At 42.7% G+C, this 25,245-nt stretch overlaps 1 protein-coding gene across 2 annotated transcripts in view; it reads right to left on the bottom strand.

The window, feature by feature from the left end:
- il12b2 (interleukin 12B 2) overlaps positions 1 to 25,245 on the bottom strand; it is a 105,596-nt gene that overhangs the window by 27,192 nt on the left and 53,159 nt on the right. Inside the window, exon 1 of one of the 2 annotated variants that reach the window (XM_090236754.1) lies at positions 1,522 to 1,694. The exons of the other annotated variant lie outside the window; for it this stretch is intronic. The gene's annotated coding sequence lies outside the window, so the exon portion shown is untranslated. Of the gene's footprint in view, positions 1 to 1,521; positions 1,695 to 25,245 lie in introns of those variants that run through there. 2 annotated transcript variants of the gene reach the window in all.

Below are 25,245 nucleotides of genomic sequence, written 5' to 3'. Positions count from 1 at the left end.
TAACATGAAAGGTGCTCTTCTCAACTTTGACATAAAGATGGTGGTCCTGTAGCCGTTGGAGGACCTGTTGCACATGCTGTACGTGTTCTGCAAGGGAGTGAGAATAGACCAAGATATTGTTAATGTACACGATGATGAACTGGTTGATCATCTCCTGATAGACTGGAAGACTGTGGGAGCATTGGTGAGACCGTAGGGCATAACCAGGTATTTGTGTGACCCCTAGCAGTGATGAACGCCATCTTCCACTCATCCCCACTTCGGATATTGACCAGGTTGTAAGCACTTCGTAGGTCCGGTTTGGAGTAGATGGTAGCCTGTCCAACTTGTTCTAGTGTGGCTGGGATCAGAGGAAGAGGGAAGCAATTCTTAATGGTAAGGTCATTGAGGGGTCGGTAATCGATGCAGGGACGGAGACTACCATCCTTTTTATTCACAAAAAAAGAAACTGGATGCAGCCTGGAGATGTGGATGGATGGATTAATCCCATGTCGAGGACCTCTTCTAAATAGGTGTCCATGGCCTCAATCTCTGGGATGGACAAGGGGTAGATCCGACACTTAGGGGGCGTTGCCCCAGGAAGGAGGTCGATCGCGCAGTCCTCGGTGTGATGAGGGGGTAGAATGGATGCCTTTTTCTTGCTGAAGACACTCTGGAACTGGGCATATACAGGTGGGATGTGGGTTAGAATGGAAGACTCCGATCCTTCTACAGAGGCTCGACAGGGTAGACTGAAGCAGTTCTTAAAACAGGTGGGAGACCATGACAGCAGTTCCCCTTGTCGCCAGGAGATGGCAGGGTTGTCAAGGCTTAGCCAGGGGTGACCGAGGATGAGGGGTTCTTTAGGTGAAGACAACACCAATAACTGAATGACCTCAGAGTGAAGGACGCCAATCTGAAGGGTAATACTTTCGGTCATGCGAGTCACAAGACCAGTTCCGAGAGGTTGTCCGTCCAGTACATTAATCCCAAAGGGAGAATTAACAGGGATTACTTTGACTCTTAACCTCTTTCAGCTAGGGGGCACTATTTTTATGTTTGGAAAAATAAAGTTCCCAATGTAAACGGCCGATTTCTCAAGCCCATATGCTAGAATATGCATATAATTAACAGTGGGTTAACTGCCTTGTTCAGGGGCAGAATGACAGATTTTATCTAGCAACCTTTCGATTCTTTTGCCTCATCCCTCTCAAGCATACAGTTTTTCAATTCCTAATCAATCCATGGGGATTTAACAGTTTTACAAATGTTCGTAATGGGTGCATGCTTATTATTAACTGGGATAAGCAATTTCATAAAAGTGCAGCGTCTGGTTGCTCCTCATTACACACCACAGACCAGCATATTATTTACATCAACAACACAAGAATTGTTACAGAACTTCTTGTAATGACCTTTAATACACTATATTAGGCCCAGCCTTTGGAACTTTGGTTTTCCTAGATATGGCTACTACTGTATATTGTGGTCACTACATCTACAAACACATTTATGGAGCATTAGTAAAGATGTGATCAATACCTGTTGATGATTTCATTCCTGTGCTGTTTGTAACTACCCTGGTAGGTTGAATGATAACCTATGCCAGGTTGCAGGCACTGGTTACAGTTTGAAGCTTTCTTGATCTTTCTTGAGTGGGCAGCCTGATGAAAGCCAGAAGGACAACCATCTCTGCAGCGCTCCACCAATCCGGCCTGTAGTGGTCAGACGGAAGACACATTTCTGTATTTTCTGTAGATCTTATAACCATGTATTGCTACTACCGTATCATCAAAAGTATTATTTAAGTGAATTTCAGAGATTGTCGGAATATGAATGTCACCTGTTACTAGCAATTATTGATTTCATGAACCTTGTTTCTTAAGATACATATGTTAACGTGGGCAATTTTAACACTTTTCTAGGATTCTTGCTTACTGGGAAGCTTAGCAGAGGCAGACATGCAAAGGTTATTTATGTTAGTGCAGGGTGAGCTGCACACAGCTAGGACACAGCTAGGGCACACAACCTCAGTGCTAACAGTATAACTCTGGTTCGTCTTTCCAGCTCTCTCCCTTTCGATAATCACTCAGCGTGAAAGGGAAAAATGTAATGCTCTGATCCAGTGGATCTTATCAGTGCTTGACTTGGAGTGAAATAGGTTCTGGTACTCATTTTGGGTGCTGGTACTGTTTATATTTAGGTGCAGCTCACTGGCTCAGTAAACTCTGAGGGCCCCGAATATTTTATGCAATGTTGCTAGTTTCGGGCCAGACCCAAGTTAATAGTTTATACAATGTTTCAAGTTAGTTGCCAATGTGATTTATAGGTGTCACACCCTGACCATAGTTTGCTTTGTATGTTTCTATGTTTTGGTTGGTCAGGGTGTGATCTGAGTGGGCATTCTATGTTACATGTCTAGTTTGTCCAGTTCTATGTTCGGCCTGATGTGGTTCTCAATCAGAGGCAGGTGTTCGTCATTGTCTCAGATTGGGAACCATATTTAGGTAGCCTGGTTTTCACTGTGTGTTTGTGGGTGATTGTTCCTGTCTATGTGTTTTCACCAGATAGGGCTGTTTAGGTTTTCGTTACGGTCATTACGTTCTTTATTTTGTAGTGTTTGTATTGATTCGTGTTTTACGTTTGTTTATTAAAACATGGATCGCAATCTACACGCTGCATTTTGGTCCGACTCTCCTTCTCACCAAGAAAACCGTTACAATAGGATAATTATTTTTATCAGGATATTTTCTACCTCCAGGCTGGAAGGGTTTTATTTGTTTGCTTTATGTAGGCTGGTTTTGTATTGTTGGCAATGGCAATAGAAGTTGCTTTTTAGGTTTGTAAAATGTTCATTTAGATTTGGGTAAAATGTTGATTAACCAGATGACAATGATTTTGAGAAATGAAACCGTTATTAGAAATTGATAGGGGGATCATCTGAAAGGGACTGACACACAGGGATGTAACATAAGGATTTTGGGCACTGACCACGATTTCTAGATTCAGGTCCTAAATCTGTGGCATGCTCTGTTTGTAAAGGCAACATTTCACTGCTGTGTCAGGCTAGTTTGGCACATTATCTACGAGCCCAGTTTAAAAAGTTCTAGCCTTGGTGTAACAATGTGCTGGGTTCGTTGTCTGAGTCAGGTGCAGGACACAGGTTTGAGGAAAAACACAAAAGTCTTTACTCAAAATATTAATACAAAAACGGAATATCTCCAACGAAACATCACGTCATGAGAACCCTCCAACACACACTGTAACACAACAATCACGGACAAAACAGAAAGGTAGACGAGAGGTTAAATAAGGAACATAATAAGGGAATAGAAATCAGGTGTGCGTAATCAAGACAAGACAAAAGGAAACATGGATCGGTGATGACTAGCCGACCTCAGCCGAAGTCGTGACACGTGGGCTATCTTAATAAGGATCTGCCCCTTTTTTTCAATTTTTGTCTAAAATGACATACCCAAATCTAACTGCCTGTAACACAGGCCCTGAAGCAAGGATATGCATATTCTTGGTTCCATTTGAAGGGAAACACTTAAGTTTGTGGAAATGTGAAAGGAATGTAGGATAATATAACACAATAGTAAAAGATAATACAAAGAAAAAATGTATTATTCCAGCCCAGCTGCAATTTAGAATTTGGCCACTAGATGGCAACAGAGTATGTGCAACGTTTTAGACTGATCCAATGAACCATTGCATTTCTGTTCAAAATGTTGTATCAAGACTACCCAAATTAGGCTAATTTGTTTATTAATAACTTTTCATGTTCAAAACTGTGCACTCTCCTCAAACAATAGCATGGTATTCTTTCACTCTAGTAGCTACTGTAAATTGGACAGTGCAGTTAGATTAACACGAATATAAGCTTTCTGCCAATATCAGATATGTCTACATCCTTGTTAATGTTATTGTTACTTACAACCTCATGCTAATCGCATTAGCCTACGTTAGCTCAACCTTCCCGTGGAAAGGACACCAAATCCCGAAGAAGTTTTAATTTACATCCCTGCTGACATGTATAACTGACTTCAAAGGTCACTTGATTAGTCATGTACAAAATATGCATTTGTGGAATTTTGTACGGGGAAAACACAGGTCCTTTGTGAGCTAGCTAGCTAGCCAACATATAAAACAAAAGATAAAACAGTATATCATATAACATTATTACACTTCTGCATATCTACAATACAAAATGTTTGATACCACCGTACAACAATATCACAATGCATCCGTATGCATGTGTCTGTACCTTTGTGTGTGTCTCTTCACAGTCCTCGTTGTTCCAATAGGTGTATTTTTACTGCTTGAATCAGTTACCTGATGTGGAATAGAGTTCCATGTAGTCATGGCTCTATGTAGTACTGTGCACCTCCCATAGTCTGTTCTGGACTTGGGGACTGTGAAGAACCCTCTGATGGCATGTCTTGTGGGGTATACATGGGTGTCTGAGCTGTGTGCAATATTTGAAACAGACAGCTCGGTACATTCAGTTTGTCAACACCTCTTCCACTTTGAGTCATGAGAGATTGACATGCATGTCATTAATGTTAGCTCTCTGTGTACCTTTAAGGGCCAGCCATGCAGCCGTGTTCAGAGCCAACTGCAATTTTCCTAAGTCCCTCTTTGTGTACAGTAGTGTAGGTGTGACAAAACGAGGGCCTGTAAGGACTTGCCTTGTTGATAGTGTTGTTAGGGCAGAGCAACGCTTTATTATGAACAGACATTTTATCTAATCTCAAAACTAAAATGTTTTGAGATTATGCTGTGGGATTTAGAGTTAATTTGTGGTTTAGTACGGTGCCCTGCCTCACTGCTTCATTGCTCCAGACGAGCGGAAGGGGGAGTTAGAGCACTGATTATGCTTTTGGGTCCCAAGGTGCTAATGTGTCTCTGACTGACAATGAGTGAGTGATATAAGCCAAATAGAAAATTATAATTGTGCACGACTTCAACATTGAATTTCAATTAACTGAATGATGAGGATGAAGAAGGTGATTGAATTTAGAACAATAGTGTAATAATTGCTATTCCTCTGTCCTGCACACGCACCCTGAAAAATACACTTATTTTTTTGTTTCTACTCGTCAGTATTACTTACTAAAACTGTTGTTACACTAAGGTTTTTATTCTAAGAGATACGAAAATGTTAAATTATATTCCATGATATTCTTAAAATATATGTGCTGACTGAACATAAGAAAGTGATGTCTGCTAAATAATGAAGTTGATGGAGCAGTCATATAGCCTCGGCACCTACTGAGTGACTCAGTCATATAGCCTCGGCACCTACTGAGTGACTCAGTCATATAGCCTCGGCACCTACTGAGTGACTCAGTCATATAGCCTCGGCACCTACTGAGTGACTCAGTCATATAGCCTCGGCACCTACTGAGTGACTCGGTCATATAGCCTCGGCACCTACGTAAAGCTGAGTGACTCAGTCATATAGCCTCGGCAGCTACATAAAGCTGAGTGACTCAGTCATATAGCCTCGGCAGCTACATAAAGCTGAGTGACTCAGTCATATAGCCTCGGCAGCTACATAAAGCTGAGTGACTCAGTCATATAGCCTCGGCAGCTACATAAAGCTGAGTGACTCAGTCATATAGCCTCGGCAGCTACATAAAGCTGAGTGACTCAGTCATATAGCCTCGGCACCTACATAAAGCTGAGTGACTCAGTCATATAGCCTCAGCAGCTACAGAAAGCTGAGTGACTCAGTCATATAGCCTCGGCAGCTACATAAAGCTGAGTGACTCAGTCATATAGCCTCGGCAGCTACATAAAGCTGAGTGACTCAGTCATTTAGCCTCGGCACCTACATAAAGCTGAGTGACTCAGTCATAGCCTCAACACCTACATAAAGCTGAGTGACTCAGTCATATTGCCTCGGCAGCTACATAAAGCTGAGTGACTCACTCATATAGCCTCGGCACCTACATAAAGCTGAGTGACTCACTCATATAGCCTCGGCACCTACATAAACCTGAGTGACTCACTCATTCATGGCTTTGGATCAAAATAATTAAGTACCAACATTCTTTCTGATAGTCTTTAACAAAGAAATGTTTTGGTTATCCTGACCTGGATACAATGTATTATATATATATATTATAGTCTCTAAAAGGAGACTATAAGTAGAGTATTTTCCAGTAAGCAACAATTAGTTTACTAATTGATTATTATTATATTAATTATTTGCAAACAGTGATATTTTCATTGCAAATAAGACACACTGGTTTGGCATAGGGAAAAGATGGAGAGATGAATGCATATCTCTCTGTACATTCTTCCCTGAAACTTTGATTTTCATTATCCACCTTTCTTCTTGATACTTTTTGAGAGCGACATTTTGTTTTGCAATCAAGCAAATTGATCTGAACAAATGTTGATATTGAAGAATGTAGTGTAGCATACAGTAGACCTGTTTTTCCCACCAATCAACACACAGAGAAATAGTAACTGAAAAGAAGCATAGTGATTTTATGAGCGTAATCAGATTATCATCTTATTGTCACTGAATTTATTATGTATTAATCATGTTAAAAACTTTTTTTTTTTAAAACTCCCCCTACTTTGTGCAATTTCCGCCTGAAGACATACCCAAATCTAACAGCCTGTAGCTCAGGCACAGAACCAAGGATATGCATATTCTTGGTACCATTTGAAAGAAAACACTCTGAATGTTGTGTAAATGTGAATTGAATGTAGGAGAATATAACACAATAGATCTGGTTTAGATAAAACAATGAAAAAAACATATGTTTTTTATTTTTATATCATCATCTTTAAAATGAACAAGATAAAACAAACATTCAAATAGGATGATGGGGACAATTTCAATGAAAAACATAAGATGGCAACTTGTGCAAAGTTTCAGAATGATAACTTCTAAAATGAGTGTACTACATGACATTTATCATGAAGTCACCCGGGTGTCCCACACAAGTAACCCAAATGTACCCAAGTGGCCAAATTGGTGAAGGTATACATTTTGAAACAAATAACTATATACAAAATACCAAAATGGTATTCTAACACACCCCCGCCAAAAAACTGAGAAAAAATATGGAAAAAAAGGGGAAAAAATACATGAAAAAATATGAAAAAAATATATATATACATTTACAAAATAACATGGATAACTATTTACACACTTTCAATATTTGGAATACCCTCAGTCCTCTATCAAATCAAATCTATTTATATAGCCCCAGCCTAAAAACTCCCTAGCAAGGAAAAAACCTAGGAAGAAACCTAGAGAGGAACCAGGCTTTAAGGGGTGGCCAGTCCTCTTCTGGCGGGAGATCACAGTGGTTGTAGAGGGTGCAACAGGACAGCACCCCAAGAGTAAAAATGAACAGTTTAGGGTTCCATAGCCACAGGCAGAACAGTTGAAACTGGAACAGCAGCACGCGGACACGGATAAGACAGAAGAAGTACTCCAGATATAACAAACTGACCCTAGCCCCCCGACACATAAATTACTGCAGCATAAATACTGGAGGCTGAGACAGGGGGTCAGGAGACACTGCGGCCCCATCCGATGAGACCCCCGGACAGGGCCAAACAGAAAGGATATAACCCCAACCACTTTGCCAAAGGTCTACACAATAGTGTGGTGCTGATGCCAGGTGCCATAGCAGTCTCTTTCTGCTGTAAAGCAGAGGGTCACCAAGCATGTGGCGCAGGTGATGGGGGACTTAATTTTGCAAAGAGCACAGCGACGCCTCCATACTGTGCCCTTTTGGCCCTGAGGCACATCCATGCCTGCAGAAATACATTTGGGCAGATGAACATCACTTGTGGCAGGAGCTGGAAGAACCAGCTTCAGTGGGGGATGGAAACCTTGGCCCTTGGGGCTGCCATTCGGAGTCAGTGTCACTGTGAAAAAAAACGTTCAGTTAGAATAGTTTCACAAATGAGCCCTGTATCAACAGGTATAATAAACAGATATACAGTGCCTTGCGAAAGTATTCGGCCCCCTTGAACTTTGCGACCTTTTGCCACATTTCAGGCTTCAAACATAAAGATATAAAAGTGTATTTTTTTGTGAAGAATCAACAACAAGTGGGACACAATCATGAAGTGGAACGACATTTATTGGATATTTCAAACTTTTTTTAACAAATCAAAAACTGAAAAATTGGGCGTGCAAAATTATTCAGCCCCTTTACTTTCAGTGCAGCAAACTCTCTCCAGAAGTTCAGTGAGGATCTCTGAATGATCCAATGTTGACCTAAATGACTAATGATGATAAATACAATCCACCTGTGTGTAATCAAGTCTCCGTATAAATGCACCTGCACTGTGATAGTCTCAGAGGTCCGTTAAAAGCGCAGAGAGCATCATGAAGAACAAGGAACACACCAGGCAGGTCCGAGATACTGTTGTGGAGAAGTTTAAAGCCGGATTTGGATACAAAAAGATTTCCCAAGCTTTAAACATCCCAAGGAGCACTGTGCAAGCGATAATATTGAAATGGAAGGAGTATCAGACCACTGCAAATCTCCAAGACCTGACAGTCCCTCTAAACTTTCAGCACATACAAGGAGAAGACTGATCAGAGATGCAGCCAAGAGGCCCATGATCACTCTGGATGAACTGCAGAGATCTACAGCTGAGGTGGGAGACTCTGTCCATAGGACAACAATCAGTCGTATATCGCACAAATCTGGCCTTTATGGAAGAGTGGCAAGAAGAAAGCCATTTCTTAAAGATATCCATAAAAAGTGTAATTTAAAGTTTGCCACAAGCCACCTGGGAGACACACCAAACATGTGGAAGAAGGTGCTCTGGTCAGATGAAACCAAAATTGAACTTTTTGGCAACAATGCAAAACGTTTGGCGTAAAAGCAACACAGCTCATCACACTCAACACACCATCCCCACTGTCAAACATGGTGGTGGCAGCATCATGGTTTGGGCCTGCTTTTCTTCAGCAGGGACAGGGAAGATGGTTAAAATTGATGGGAAGATGGATGGAGCCAAATACAGGACCATTCTGGAAGAAAACCTGATGGAGTCTGCAAAAGACCTGAGACTGGGACGGAGATTTGTCTTCCAACAAGACAATGATCCAAAACATAAAGCAAAATCTACAATGGAATGGTTCAAAAATAAACATATCCAGGTGTTAGAATGGCCAAGTCAAAGTTCAGACCTGAATCCAATCGAGAATCTGTGGAAAGAACTGAAAACTGCTGTTCACAAATGCTCTCCATCCAACCTCACTGAGCTCGAGCTGTTTTGCAAGGAGGAATGGGAAAACATTTCAGTCTCTCGATGAGCAAAACTGATAGAGACATACCCCAAGCGACTTACAGCTGTAATCGCAGCAAAAGGTGGCGCTACAAAGTATTAACTTAAGGGGGCTGAATAAATTTGCACGCCCAATTTTTCAGTTTTTGATTTGTCAAAAAGTTTGAAATATCCAATAAATGTCGTTCCACTTCATGATTGTGTCCCACTTGTTGTTGATTCTTCACAAAAAAATACAGTTTTATATCTTTATGTTTGAAGCCTGAAATGTGGCAAAAGGTCGCAAAGTTCAAGGGGGCCGAATACTTTCGCAGGGCACTGTATATATATATATATATATATATATATATATATATATATATATATATATAGAGAGAGAGAGAGAGAGAGAGTACAGGGAACATAAGGTTGAATATATAATTATGACCTGCTAGATCTACTGTCTCTTTTATATTATGACATTTCAGCTAGATCTACTGTCTCTTTTTTATGACAGACCAGCTGTATCTACTGTCTCCATTTTACTTTGGCCATTGTTGTGGGCCTGCCCTCCCCTCAACAGCCTCAAATAGGCTATTTCATGTGGGTTGGGGTGGGGCGGCAGACACACGCATCTCACATTTCATGACATTACATGTTTTTATATTGCTTCTAAAATAAATAAAAAAATCACAAATAATATTTTATATTATTAATTTCAAACAAGGGCATTAACATGATAAGAACTTACCAGTCCAAAACGATGTCCTCTCCCGTTCAATAAATATTCCAGAAGTTTACTAAGGGTTGGTAACAGGCTGATTGGTTGGCTATTTGAAACAGTAAAGAGGGCTTTACTTAGGTAGGGGAATGACTTTTGCTTCCCTCCAAGCCTCGGGGCACACACTTTCTAGTAGGCTTAAATTAAAGATTTGGCAATATCCTCCACTATTATCCTCAGTAATTTTCCATCCAGATTGTCAGACCTCGGGGGTTTGTCATTGTTGACAGACAACAACAATTTTTTCACCTCTTTTTTCTTGCCTTTCATGATTTGGTCAGATATACTGTGATGTATCGTGTCAACATTTGTTACTGGCATGTCATACCTAAGTGTGCTAATCTTGCCATTGAAAAACATCCTTAAAGTAGTTGACAATATCAGTGGGTTTTGTGATGAATGAGGCATCTGATTCAATGAATGATGGAGCCGAGTTAGCCTTTTTTCCCAAAAGGTCAATAAACGTAGGTGCCTAACTAGCTCCCCCACCAGACAATTTTTATCTAGCTAGTTAACATTAGCTCACCATTCATGTAGTGAGACTTTTCTGTGGTGGTGACATGTGGTGGCATACTATCTAACCAACTATCCTTGCCTTGGTGCCGATTTAACGTTAGCTAGCAAGTCTGATTACACAAAAGGTGAGTTAACATTAACTATCTAGATAAATATCCCTTCGCTGGTGGGCTAACGATAGCTAGCCTGCCAGCACGTGAAAAAGTATGTCTACACAAACCGTGAGCTAACGTTAACTAGCTGGCTTGTCAATAAAGACTTGTAAATAAAAGGTAATTAAACAGTCATTAAGCTAGCCTATGCTGGTTTTCTTTTTACTTGTAAGGAAGATAACATGCGTTGTACACGTAACTACAGCCAGTGGGTATCTAGTTAATTTGCATAAGCACCTAGCTAACCACATATCTTTGACTTACTAAAATTGCTTGTTAGTAGCTAGCAAACAGGGCTTACCTTATCACACGTCTCCAGCGAGGCCTCTCGCATACAGAGGTTGTAAATCTATAAAATGCACGTGTGCTTATTGGAGTAGTGGTTAAAATCCGGTACATAGCACAGAACAATCCTTGCTTTTAGCCTAAAGTTAACTAGTTCGCTACAAAAGGCCAATTTAAAAAATTGAAGTAACAAAACATTTTGAAGGTTGCTAGGTAGGTAATTTGAAAAATGCAAAACAAACACACAGAAATACACGATATCAATGATTTACACAATAAACTGAAAAGGCTATAATATCTACTTGCTAGGTTACTTGCTACTTGTCGATGAGCTTGCAATGAGAAATGTGCCTTGAGGGATTATGTCAAAGCTTGTGACAAGATGTGTAATTCTGTATGATAGTCACATTAGCGGCTAATCTACGGGAGAATATATTGATAAAAGTTACCTTGTCCGAGAGAGATTTACGCGGTTATCAAAACATCACTCCAGGGTAAGCCTATACAAAACACTCCCTGGCGCAAAAATTAATTGTGAAAAAACTATTGGAAACATTTCAGGGTTTTACTGCTAGGTTTTATGGGCATTATGACTCATACCGTGCAACTCAATGAAGAAGAAGAAAAATTTACTATTTTAAAATGGAGAAAGCCTCAATGCCCATGATGTCACAGATGCTATAGTTGCACATACAAAGATGAGTCCTCGATCTATCTCTATGGCCTGTTGAGAACACGCGTATCTGCCCTCTCATTGTCTAGAATGGTCCCACCTGATCTCGCATCCTCCCACCTGCCTTCCGTCTTTGAGGATATGTTTTGCCATTAGAGCGGTCACTTAGCTATCTTATCAATGTAATAGACAATCTTTGCTTTCCCTACCATAAAACATGTGTTCAGGAGGGAAATAATGTTTTTTGTTATTTTTTATTTAAATGTTCTTGTTTTATTAATTATTATTTTATTTTTTATTTTTTATAAACAACAAATCAATACAAAAAGTCCATGGGGGAACACAAGTATATATAAAGAACATACAAAGGACATTTGGGCTAGGGGGTACAGTATCACAGTATCACATGTTACACATGTTTAGCTGATGTTTAGCTGATGTTATTGCAGATGTAGTGAAATGCTTGTGTTTCTAGCTCCTATAGTGCAATAATATCTAACAATTCACAACAATACACACAGCTTAAAATAATGGAATTAAGGAATATATAAATATTAGGATGAGCAATGTTGGAGAGGCATTGACTAAAATAGAGTAGAATAGAATACAGTATATACTACATGAGATGAGTAAAGCAAAAATATTTTAACATTACTAAAGTGACTAGTATTCCATTATTAAGGTGGCCAGTGATTTCAAGTGCTTATAAGGTGCAGGGTTACGTGACCGGGTGGAAGCCGCCTAGTGATGGCTATTTAACAGTCTGATGTCCTCGAAAAAAAAGCTGTGTGTGTGAGAGAAAAGCTCTCTCTCTCACACACACACACACACACACACACACACACACACACACACACAGAGCAAGGATGGAGTGACAAAGTGCGGTGCTTAAAGACACACAGAGCCTGCAATGGCATTTCCATATTCTCTAGGCCGTGCCGAGTTCAACGAGATGCTCCGCTTGACCGTAGCTCGCTCTGAGTGCAGCGACCGTGAAAAAATAAGGCCCAAAATGAAGCCTGGCCCTAAATGTCATTTGCGTTTGGGTGACAGTGAGAGAACCGTTAGGGTGAGAAACACAATTCGACCTCAGGTACGTTTCTGAGGTCCTCCCAATCTGTGCAAGCCTAACCTTGACCGTGTGGCATTAACCCTTAACAGTTATTCAGGGTTTTTTGATCTCACAGATTACAATGACATCTCTCCCCATAGGAATATATTGCCTGCTACTCTAAAGTCAACCTGAAGCCAATGTGGGTTATGAACCTGTCTTCAATGACAGTCCATCAGGACACTAAGAGGTCTACCTGTGTCGATTCTAAGCTTCCTGAAGCAACCGGAAGTGGTTAAAATCACCCTAAACGTGTTTTTCCATACCCAACCAGCAGTTTGTGATAAACAGTGCATTCAACCCTGTGTAAATCGGTCAGTTCTTAACATAAACACTTAAAACTCAGGATTCTGTAAAAGCATACCCCAATCAGGATATGAGCTTCCTGTGCCAACCGGAAGTGCCTTAAATTGTGTCAGAGGGGCTGTTTCGAAGGGTTAAAAAGGTCAGATCTTTTCGAAACTTCATATGTGTGATTAAGCATCCCCCATGAACTGTAAATCAGTCATTTCTCCAATAAAATTTCAAAGAAAAACTAAATCACACACACACACAGCTTGGAAGGAGGGACATATTGGGTTGCGTGGAGACAGACAGTGCCTGCAATAGTTACCTTTGTTCGAGCTAAAAAAGAACCGTCAGACCTAGAGTTCTGAAACTTTGTAAACCTGTTCTAGACCTCAGGTCGAAAGTGTGTGGTGAGTTACTTGTCTCTAGAAGGTTCTCGGACTGAGAAACAGCCTTGTACATTTGCAATGACTTCAATTAATTTTGACCATTACGAAAATGACGACATTTAGAAAAGTCTCAGAGATGCAAGACTAGGTGCATGGAAACCGGCTCGGCCCATAGAGACGGACCCCAATGTTTCTGTCCGATAGCTCATTCAAGGACCCCGTAGCAAGGCATGGAAAAAAGTGGATTTTCAGCACCAATTAAGGTCTTGCTCGGGCACCGAAGGACCTATCGAGCAGAAACTCGGGATTCGGGGTCACCTCACATAGGCCTACACATAATATCTGAACCCGCAGCTAGAACGTAACTATGTGTTTGATGTTTTTATTATGGTTTGAACAGAAGGCGTTGTGAATTTTGGCCCAAATGCCTGTGCATTTGCAATATGATTCAACAGTGAAAAAAACATCACCAAATGGACATCACTATCACTGCCCGGCCGCCCGAGTTCATCAGGCCAGTCAATTTTGCATTTCTGCAGTATTCTTGAGCATGTCAAATTCGTGATGGTACATGGCAAATGGACACAACATCCTGATTTGGCATTTTCAAATCTTTCATATTGCATTTGGACATTTCTTATGGCATTTGGCCCCAAAAAAAGTGACTTTTGACTTCCTATGAAATCATATTGCAAATGGACAAAACATATGCCTTATGCACAAGTAAAAATATATATATATATGATTATAATAATATATGACTAAAGTATATTCATACAGTTCTTACACATGTGTAATTGACACAAAAATCGAATGAATTTTGAAAAACAGTCCAGAAAGCACTTTTTTAAGGGGGTGATAAGTTTTTGAAACAAATATCAGTTTTTCTAAATTGTACTTTTGGATGTTGACTTGTGTTACATTTGCAATATGAAAAACCCCAGTGGAGCGCACTCGCCACCTGCTGGATTTTTTAAGTGTTACACCTGGCATTTGCCATATGGCATTTGCAATCAACTTTGAATGAAACGACGCCGAATTGAGTGGTATTGGACACCGTGTGTATGGTTTGTCCAGTGCTAATGACTTCCCATTCATTTTTGTACATTTCAGGGGGGTGTTCCCTTCTTTCTCACGTCGGCCATGGAGAAGGAGGGCCCACAGTCCTTGGTAGCGGACCGCGTTGGTGGCACTGTGTTATCTTCAAAGCGGGCAAAGAAGGTGTTTAGCTTGTCCGGAAGCAAGATGTCGGCGTCCGCAACGTGGCTGGTTTTCCCTTTGTAGTCCGTGATTGCCTATCGACCCTGCCACATAGGTCTTGTGTCTGAGCTGTTGAATTGCGACTGCACTTCAAATCAAATCAAATCAAATCAAATCAAATTTTATTTGTCACATACACATGGTTAGCAGATGTTAATGCGAGTGTAGCGAAATGCTTGTGCTTCTAGTTCCGACAATGCAGTAATAACAAGTAATCTAACTAACAATTCCAAAACTACTGTCTTGTACACAGTGTAAGGGGTAAGGAATATGTACATAAGGATATATGAATGAGTGATGATACAGAGCAGCATAGGCAAGATACAGTAGATGGTATCGAGTACAGTATGTACAAATGAGATGAGTATGTAAACAAAGTGGCATAGTTTAAAGTGGCTAGTGATACATGTATTACATAAGGATACAGTCGATGATATAGAGTACAGTATATACGTATGCATATGAGATGAATATGGGAATGTTTTAATCGTTGCTATGGGAAGGTAAGGTAAGTAACATTATATAAGGTAGCATTGTTTAAAGTGGCTAGTGATATATTTACAACATTTCCCATCAATTCCCATTATTAAAGTGGCTGGAGTTGAGTCAGTGTCAGTGTGTTGGCAGCCGCCACTCAGTGTTAGTGGTGGCTGTTTAACAGTCTGATGGCCTTGAGATAGAAGCTGTTTTTCAGTCTCTCGGTCCCAGCTTTGATGCACCTGTACTGACCTCGCCTTCTGGATGATAGCGGGGTGAACAGGCAGTGGCTCGGGTGGTTGATGTCCTTGATGATCTTTATGGCCTTCCTGTGACATCGGGTGGTGTAGGTGTCCTGGAGCGCAGGTAGTTTGCCCCCGGTGATGCGTTGTGCAGACCTCACTACCCTCTGGAGAGCCTTACGGTTGAGGGCGGTGCAGTTGCCATACCAGGCGGTGATACAGCCCGCCAGGATGCTCTCGATTGTGCATCTGTAGAAGTTTGTGAGTGCTTTTGGTGACAAGCCGAATTTCTTCAGCCTCCTGAGGTTGAAGAGGCGCTGCTGCACCTTCTTCACGATGCTGTCTGTGTGAGTGGACCAATTCAGTTTGTCTGTGATGTGTATGCCGAGGAACTTAAAACTTGCTACCCTCTCCACTACTGTTCCATCGATGTGGATAGGGGGGTGTTCCCTCTGCTGTTTCCTGAAGTCCACAATCATCTCCTTAGTTTTGTTGACGTTGAGTGTGAGGTTATTTTCCTGACACCACACTCCGAGGGCCCTCACCTCCTCCCTGTAGGCCGTCTCGTCGTTGTTGGTAATCAAGCCTACCACTGTTGTGTCGTCCGCAAACTTGATGATTGAGTTGGAGGCGTGCGTGGCCACGCAGTCGTGGGGGAACAGGGAGTACAGGAGAGGGCTCAGAACGCACCCTTGTGGGGCCCCAGTGTTGAGGATCAGCGGGGAGGAGATGTTGTTGCCTACCCTCACCACCTGGGGGCGGCCCGTCAGGAAGTCCAGTACCCAGTTGCACAGGGCGGGGTCGAGACCCAGGGTCTCGAGCTTGATGACGAGCTTGGAGGGTACTATGGTGTTGAATGCCGAGCTGTAGTCGATGAACAGCATTCTCACATAGGTATTCCTCTTGTCCAGATGGGTTAGGGCAGTGTGCAGTGTGGTTGAGATTGCATCGTCTGTGGACCTATTTGGGCGGTAAGCAAATTGGAGTGGGTCTAGGGTGTCAGGTAGGGTGGAGGTGATATGGTCCTTGACTAGTCTCTCAAAGCACTTCATGATGACGGATGTGAGTGCTACGGGGCGGTAGTCGTTTAGCTCAGTTACCTTAGCTTTCTTGGGAACAGGAACAATGGTGGCCCTCTTGAAGCATGTGGGAACAGCAGACTGGTATAGGGATTGATTGAATATGTCCGTGGTCTGCGCATGCTCTGAGGGCGCAGCTGGGGATGCCGTCTGGGCCTGCAGCCTTGCGAGGGTCAACACGTTTAAATGTCTTACTCACCTCGGCTGCAGTGAAGGAGAGACCGCATGTTTTCGTTGCAGGCCATGTCAGTGGCACTGTATTGTCCTCAAAACGGGCAAAAAAGTTATTTCGTCTGCCTGGGAGCAAGACATCCTGGTCCGTGACTGGGCTGGATTTCTTCCTGTAGTCCGTGATTGACTGTAGACCCTGCCACATGCCTCTTGTGTCTGAGCCGTTGAATTGAGATTCTACTTTGTCTCTGTACTGACGCTTAGCTTGTTTGATAGCCTTGCGGAGGGAATAGCTGCACTGTTTGTATTCGGTCATGTTACCAGACACCTTGCCCTGATTAAAAGCAGTGGTTTGCGCTTTCAGTTTCACGCGAATGCTGCCATCAATCCACGGTTTCTGGTTAGGGAATGTTTTAATCGTTGCTATGGGAACGACATCTTCAACGCACGTTCTAATGAACTCGCACACCGAATCAGCGTATTCGTCAATATTGTTATCTGACGCAATACGAAACATATCCCAGTCCACGTGATGGAAGCCGTCTTGGAGTGTGGAGTCAGCTTGGTCGGACCAGCGTTGGACAGACCTCAGCATGGGAGCCTCTTGTTTTAGTTTCTGTCTGTAGGCAGGGATCAACAAAATGGAGTCGTGGTCAGCTTTTCCGAAAGGGGGGCGGGGCAGGGCCTTATATGCGTCGCGGAAGTTAGAGTAACAATGATCCAAGGTCTTTCCACCCCTGGTTGCGCAATCGATATGCTGATAAAATTTGGGGAGTCTTGTTTTCAGATTAGCCTTGTTAAAATCCCCAGCTACAATGAATGCAGCCTCCGGATAAATGGTTTCCAGTTTGCAAAGAGTTAAATAAAGTTTGTTCAGAGCCATCGATGTGTCTGCTTGGGGGGGGATATATACGACTGTGATTATAATCGAAGAGAATTCTCTTGGTAGATAATGCGGTCTACATTTGATTGTGAGGAATTCTAAATCAGGTGAACAGAAGGATTTGAGTTCCTGTATGTTTCTTTCATCACACCATGTCACGTTAGCCATAAGGCATACGCCCCCGCCCCTCTTCTTACCAGAAAGATGTTTGTTTCTGTCGGCGCGATGCGTGGAGAAACCCGTTGGCTGCACCGCCTCGGATAGCGTCTCTCCAGTGAGCCATGTTTCAGTGAAGCAAAGGACGTTACAGTCTCTGATGTCCCTCTGGAATGCTACCCTTGCTCGGATTTCATCAACCTTGTTGTCAAGAGACTGGACATTGGCAAGAAGAATGCTAGGGAGTGGTGCACGGTGTGCCTGTCTCCGGAGTCTGACCAGAAGACCGCCTCGTTTCCCTCTTTCAGAGTCGTTTTTTTGGGTCGCTGCATGGGATCCACTCCGTTGTCCTGTTTGTAAGGCAGAACACAGGATCCGCGTCGCAAAAAACATATTCTTGGTCGTACTGATGGTGAGTTGACGCTGATCTTATATTCAGTAGTTCTTCTCGACTGTATGTAATGAAACCTAAGATGACCTGGGGTACTAATTTAAGAAATAACACGTAAAAAAACAAAAAACTGCATAGTTTCCTAGGAACGCGAAGCGAGGCGGCCATCTCTGTCGGCGCCGGAAGTCACCATCCTTTGTCTCTATACTGACCATGCCATGGTTAAATGCGATGGTTCGCGCTTTCAGTTTTGCACGAATACTGCCATCTATCCACGGTTTCTGGTTAGGGTAGGTTTTAAGAGTTAGTGGGTACAACATCTCCTATACACTTCCTGATAAACTCAGTCACCGTATCTGTGTATTCGTCAATGTCATTCTCAGAGGCTACCCAGAACATATCCCAGTCCTCGTGATCAAAACAATCCTGAAATGTGGATTCCAATTGGCCAGACCAACCTTGAATAGTCCTTAGCATGGATACTTCCTGTTTGAGTTTCTGCCTATAGGAAGGTAGGAGCTAAATGGAGTCGTGATCAGATTTTCCGAAGGGAGGGACGGGGGAGGGTCTTGTAGGCATTTTGAAAAGCTGAGTAGCAGTGGTCTAATGTTTTCTGAGAACGAGTGCTACAGTCAATGTGTTGGAAGAACTTCGGTAGCGTTTTCCTCAAATTTACTTTGTTAAAATCCCCAGCTACTATAAATGCGGCCTCAGGATAAGTGGTTTCCAGTTCGCATAAAGTCCAGTGAAGTTCTTTGAGGGCCGTCGTGGTATCGGCTTGATGGGGAATCCACACCGCTGTGACTATAACCGAAGATAATTCTCTTGGGATGTAATACGGTCTGCATTTTACTGTGAGGTATTCTAGGTCGGGTGAACAAAGGGACTTGAGTTTCTGTATGTTACCACAATCACACTATGCACGATTCACTGAGAACCCAGCTGGCTGTATGGACAATGACAGTATATCCCGAGAGAGCCATATCACAAGAAAATAAAATACTGCAAAGTTGCTTAGGAGCTAGAAGCAGAGCTTCCTTATCTGTCAACACCATCTTGCTCATCTCAAGGACCTTAAGGGTCATACACACATGTATAATGAGCTGCCGAGTGGCGCAGCGATCTATCTCAGTGCCAGGTGTCACTACAGTCCCTGGTTTGAATCCAGGCTGAATCACATCTGGCCGTGATTGGGAGTCCTTAGGGCGGTGTACAATTGGCCCAGCGTTGTCTGGGTTTGGCCGGGTTAGGCCTTCAAACATACCCTTGTAAAACTGACCATCCTACCGATCCTCGACTTCGGGATTTCATTTACAAAATAGCCTCCAATACCCTATTCAATAGATTGGATGCAGTCTATCACAGTGCCATCCGTTTTGTCACCAAAGCCCCATATACTACCCACCACTACGACCTGTACGCTCTCGTTGGCTGGCCCTCGCTTTATACTGGCCGCCTCTCCTTCCAGTTCTCTGCTGCCAATGACTGGAACGAACTACAAAAATCTCTGAAACTGGAAACACTTATCTCCCTCACTAGCTTTAAGCACCAGCTGTCAGAACAGCTCACAGATTACTGCACCTGTACATAGCCCATCTATAATTTAGCCCACACAACTACCTCTCCCCCTACTGTATTTATTTATTTATTTTGCTCCTTTGCACCCCATTATTTCTATCTCTACCTTGCACATTCTTCCACTGCAATTCTACCATTCCAGTGTTTTACTTGCTGTATTGTATTTACTTCGCAACCATGGCCTTTTTTTTTGCCTTTACCTCCCTTATCTCACCTCATTTGCTCACATTGTATATAGACTTCGTGACATGGTGTGATGAAAGAAACATACAGGAACTCAAATCCTTCTGTTCACCTGATTTAGAATTCCTCACAATCAAATGTAGACCGCATTATCTACCAAGAGAATTCTCTTCGATTATAATCACAGCCGTATATATCCCCCCCCCCCAAGCAGACACATCGATGGCTCTGAACGAACTTTATTTAACTCTCTGCAAACTGGAAACGATTTATCCGGAGGCTGCATTCATTGTAGCTGGGGATTTTAACAAGGCTAATCTGAAAACAAGACTCCCTAAATTTTATCAGCATATCGATTGCGCAACCAGGGGTGGAAAGACCTTGGATCATTGTTACTCTAACTTCCGCGACGCATATAAGGCCCTGCCCCGCCCCCCTTTCGGAAAAGCTGACCACGACTCCATTTTGTTGATCCCTGCCTACAGACAGAAACTAAAACAAGAGGCTCCCACGCTGAGGTCTGTCCAACGCTGGTCCGACCAAGCTGACTCCACACTCCAAGACTGCTTCCATCACGTGGACTGGGAGATGTTTCGTATTGCGTCAGATAACATTGACGAATACGCTGATTCGGTGTGCGAGTTCATTAGAACGTGCGTTGAAGATGTCGTTCCCATAGCAACGATTAAAACATTCCCATATTCATCTCATATGCATACGTATATACTGTACTCTATATCATCGACTGTATCCTTATGTAATACATGTATCACTAGCCACTTTAAACTATGCCACTTTGTTTACATACTCATCTCATTTGTACATACTGTACTCGATACCATCTACTGTATCTTGCCTATGCTGCTCTGTACCATCACTCATTCATATATCCTTATGTACATATTCTTTATCCCCTTACACTGTGTTTAAGACAGTAGTTTTGGAATTGTTAGTTAGACTACTTGTTGGTTATTACTGCATTGTCGGAACTAGAAGCACAAGCATTTCGCTACACTCGCATTAACATCTGCTAACCATGTGTATGTGACAAATAAAATTTGATTTGATTTGATTTGATTTGACTTATTTTTCTACTGTATTATTGACTGTATGTTTGTTTTACACCATGTGTAACTCTGTGTTGTTGTATGTGTCGAACTGCTTTGCTTTATCTTGGCCAGGTCGCAATTGTAAATGAGAACTTTTTCTCAACTTGCCTACCTGGTTAAATAAAGATGAAATTTAAAAAAAACTAATAATTGTAAGGGAATACCCCCCTGAAATTGACAAAAATAAATGGCAACATATTGGCATAGGACAAACCATATACACGATGTCCAATATAAATCAAATCAAATCAAATTTTATTTGTCACATACACATGGTTAGCAGATGTTAATGCGAGTGTAGCGAAATGCTTGTGCTTCTAGTTCCGACAATGCAGTAATAACCAACAAGTAGTCTAACTAACAATTCCAAAACTACTGTCTTAAACACAGTGTAAGGGGATAAAGAATATTTACATAAGGATATATGAATGAGTGATGGTACAGAGCAGCATAGGCAAGATACAGTAGATGGTATCGAGTACAGTATATACATATGAGATGAGTATGTAAACAAAGTGGCATAGTTAAAGTGGCTAGTGATACATGTATTACATAAGGATACAGTCGATGATATAGAGTATAGTATATACGTATGCATATGAGATGAATAATGTAGGGTAAGTAACATTATATAAGGTAGCATTGTTTAAAGTGGCTAGTGATATATTTACATCATTTCCCATCAATTCCCATTATTAAAGTGGCTGGAGTTGAGTCAGTGTCAGTGTGTTGGCAGCAGCCACTCAATGTTAGTGGTGGCTGTTTAACAGTCTGATGGCCTTGAGATAGAAGCTGTTTTTCAGTCTCTCGGTCCCAGCTTTGATGCACCTGTACTGACCTCGCCTTCTGGATGATAGCGGGGTGAACAGGCAGTGGCTCGGGTGGTTGATGTCCTTGATGATCTTTATGGCCTTCCTGTAACATCGGGTGGTGTAGGTGTCCTGGAGGGCAGGTAGTTTGCCCCCGGTGATGCGTTGTGCAGACCTCACTACCCTCTGGAGAGCCTTATGGTTGAGGGCGGAGCAGTTGCCGTACCAGGCGGTGATACAGCCCGCCAGGATGCTCTCGATTGTGCATCTGTAGAAGTTTGTGAGTGCTTTTGGTGACAAGCCGAATTTCTTCAGCCTCCTGAGGTTGAAGAGGCGCTGCTGCGCCTTCTTCACGATGCTGTCTGTGTGAGTGGACCAATTCAGTTTGTCTGTGATGTGTATGCCGAGGAACATAAAACTTGCTACCCTCTCCACTACTGTTCAATCGATGTGGATAGGGGGGTGTTCCCTCTGCTGTTTCCTGAAGTCCACAATCATCTCCTTAGTTTTGTTGACGCTGAGTGTGAGGTTATTTTCCTGACACCACACTCCGAGGGCCCTCACCTCCTCCCTGTAGGCCGTCTCGTCGTTGTTGGTAATCAAGCCTACCACTGTTGTGTCGTCCGCAAACTTGATGATTGAGTTGGAGGCGTGCGTGGCCACGCAGTCGTGGGTGAACAGGGAGTACAGGAGAGGGCTCAGAACGCACCCTTGTGGGGCCCCAGTGTTGAGGATCAGCGGGGAGGAGATGTTGTTGCCTACCCTCACCACCTGGGGGCGGCCCGTCAGGAAGTCCAGTACCCAGTTGCACAGGGCGGGGTCGAGACCCAGGGTCTCGAGCTTGATGACGAGCTTGGAGGGTACTATGGTGTTGAATGCCGAGCTGTAGTCAATGAACAGCATTCTTACATAGGTATTCCTCTTGTCCAGATGGGTTAGGGCAGTGTGCAGTGTGGTTGAGATTGCATCGTCTGTGGACCTATTTGGGCGGTAAGCAAATTGGAGTGGGTCTAGGGTGTCAGGTAGGGTGGAGGTGATATGGTCCTTGACTAGTCTCTCAAAGCACTTCATGATGACGGATGTGAGTGCTACGGGGCGGTAGTCGTTTAGCTCAGTTACCTTAGCTTTCTTGGGAACAGGAACAATGGTGGCCCTCTTGAAGCATGTGGGAACAGCAGACTGGTATAGGGATTGATTGAATATGTCCGTGGTCTGCGCATGCTCTGAGGGCGCAGCTGGGGATGCCGTCTGGGCCTGCAGCCTTGCGAGGGTCAACACGTTTAAATGTCTTACTCACCTCGGCTGCAGTGAAGGAGAGACCGCATGTTTTCGTTGCAGGCCATGTCAGTGGCACTGTATTGTCCTCAAAACGGGCAAAAAAGTTATTTTGTCTGCCTGGGAGCAAGACATCCTGGTCCGTGACTGGGCTGGATTTCTTCCTGTAGTCCGTGATTGACTGTAGACCCTGCCACATGCCTCTTGTGTCTGAGCCGTTGAATTGAGATTCTACTTTGTCTCTGTACTGACGCTTAGCTTGTTTGATAGCCTTGCGGAGGGAATAGCTGCACTGTTTGTATTCGGTCATGTTACCAGACACCTTGCCCTGATTAAAAGCAGTGGTTTGCGCGTTCAGTTTCACGCGAATGCTGCCATCAATCCACGGTTTCTGGTTAGGGAATGTTTTAATTGTTGCTATGGGAACGACATCTTCAACGCACGTTCTAATGAACTCGCACACCGAATCAGCGTATTCGTCAATATTGTTATCTGACGCAATACGAAACATATCCCAGTCCACGTGATGGAAGCAGTCTTGGAGTCTGGAGTCAGCTTGGTCGGACCAGTGTTGGACAGACCTCAGCGTGGGAGCCTCTTGTTTTAGTTTCTGTCTGTAGGCAGGGATCAACAAAATGGAGTCGTGGTCAGCTTTTCCGAAAGGGGGGCGGGGCAGGGCCTTATATGCGTCGCGGAAGTTAGAGTAACAATGATCCAAGGTCTTTCCACCCCTGGTTGCGCAATCGATATGCTGATAAAATTTGGGGAGTCTTGTTTTCAGATTAGCCTTGTTAAAATCCCCAGCTACAATGAATGCAGCCTCTGGATAAATGGTTTCCAGTTTGCAAAGAGTTAAATAAAGTTTGTTCAGAGCCATCGATGTGTCTGCTTGAGGGGGGATATATACGACTGTGATTATAATCGAAGAGAATTCTCTTGGTAGATCATGCGGTCTACATTTGATTGTGAGGAATTCTAAATCAGGTGACTCGAAGGATTTGAGTTCCTGTATGTTTCTTTCATCACACCATGTCACGTTAGCCATAAGGCATACGCCCCCGCCCCTCTTCTTACCAGAAAGATGTTTGTTTCTGTCGGCGCGATGCGTGGAGAAACCCGTTGGCTGCACCGCCTCGGATAGCGTCTCTCCAGTGAGCCATGTTTCAGTGAAGCAAAGGACGTTACAGTCTCTGATGTCCCTCTGGAATGCTACCCTTGCTCGGATTTCATCAACCTTGTTGTCAAGAGACTGGACATTGGCAAGAAGAATGCTAGGGAGTGGTGCACGGTGTGCCTGTCTCCGGAGTCTGACCAGAAGACCGCCTCGTTTCCCTCTTTCAGAGTCGTTTTTTTGGGTCGCTGCATGGGATCCACTCCGTTGTCCTGTTTGTAAGGCAGAACACAGGATCCGCGTCGCAAAAAACATATTCTTGGTCGTACTGATGGTGAGTTGACGCTGATCTTATATTCAGTAGTTCTTCTCGACTGTATGTAATGAAACCTAAGATGACCTGGGGTACTAATGTAAGAAATTACATTACATTTAAAAAAACTAAAAATTGCATAGTTTCCTAGGAACGCGAAGCGAGGCGGCCATCTCTGTCGGCGCCGGAAGTGTATCCACCCAATGTGGCGTTGATTCGTGCAAAGTGTATGGCAAATGCCATATGGCAATTGCCAGTTGTAACACTTCAAAAATCCAACGGGGGCGAGTGCGCTCCACCGTAGTTTTTCATATTGGAAATGCAACCCAAGTCAACATCCAAAAGCAAAATTTTGAAATTATGATTTTTTTGTCAAAAACTTATCACCCCTTAAAAAAGTGCTTTCTGGACCGTTTTTCGAAATTCTTTCGATTTTTTTGTCAATTACACATGTGTAAGAACTGTATGAATATACTTTTGTCCAATTTTGTTATCATAATTTTTTTTTTTTATTACATGCGCATAAGGCACATGTTTTGTCCATTTGCAATATGATTTCATAGGAAGTCAAAAGTCAAAAGTCAAAAATGTCAACATTTGGTAAAAAGCTTCACACATCCTTATCACAACTTATCACCCCTTAAAAAAGTGCTTTCTGGACCGTTTTTTCAAAATTCTTTCGATTTTTGTGTCAATTACACATGTATAAGAACTGTATCAACATACTTTAGTCATACTTTATTATCATAATTTGTTTTTTTTTACTTGTGCATAAG

The sequence above is a fragment of the Oncorhynchus mykiss genome, chromosome 6 (assembly GCF_057628025.1).
Source record: "Oncorhynchus mykiss isolate SJ-2025 chromosome 6, ASM5762802v1, whole genome shotgun sequence".
Classification (NCBI taxonomy): domain Eukaryota; kingdom Metazoa; phylum Chordata; class Actinopteri; order Salmoniformes; family Salmonidae; genus Oncorhynchus; species Oncorhynchus mykiss.
The sequence above is the reverse complement of the archived record's forward strand: the minus strand, read 5'-3'. Positions and strand labels throughout refer to the sequence as shown.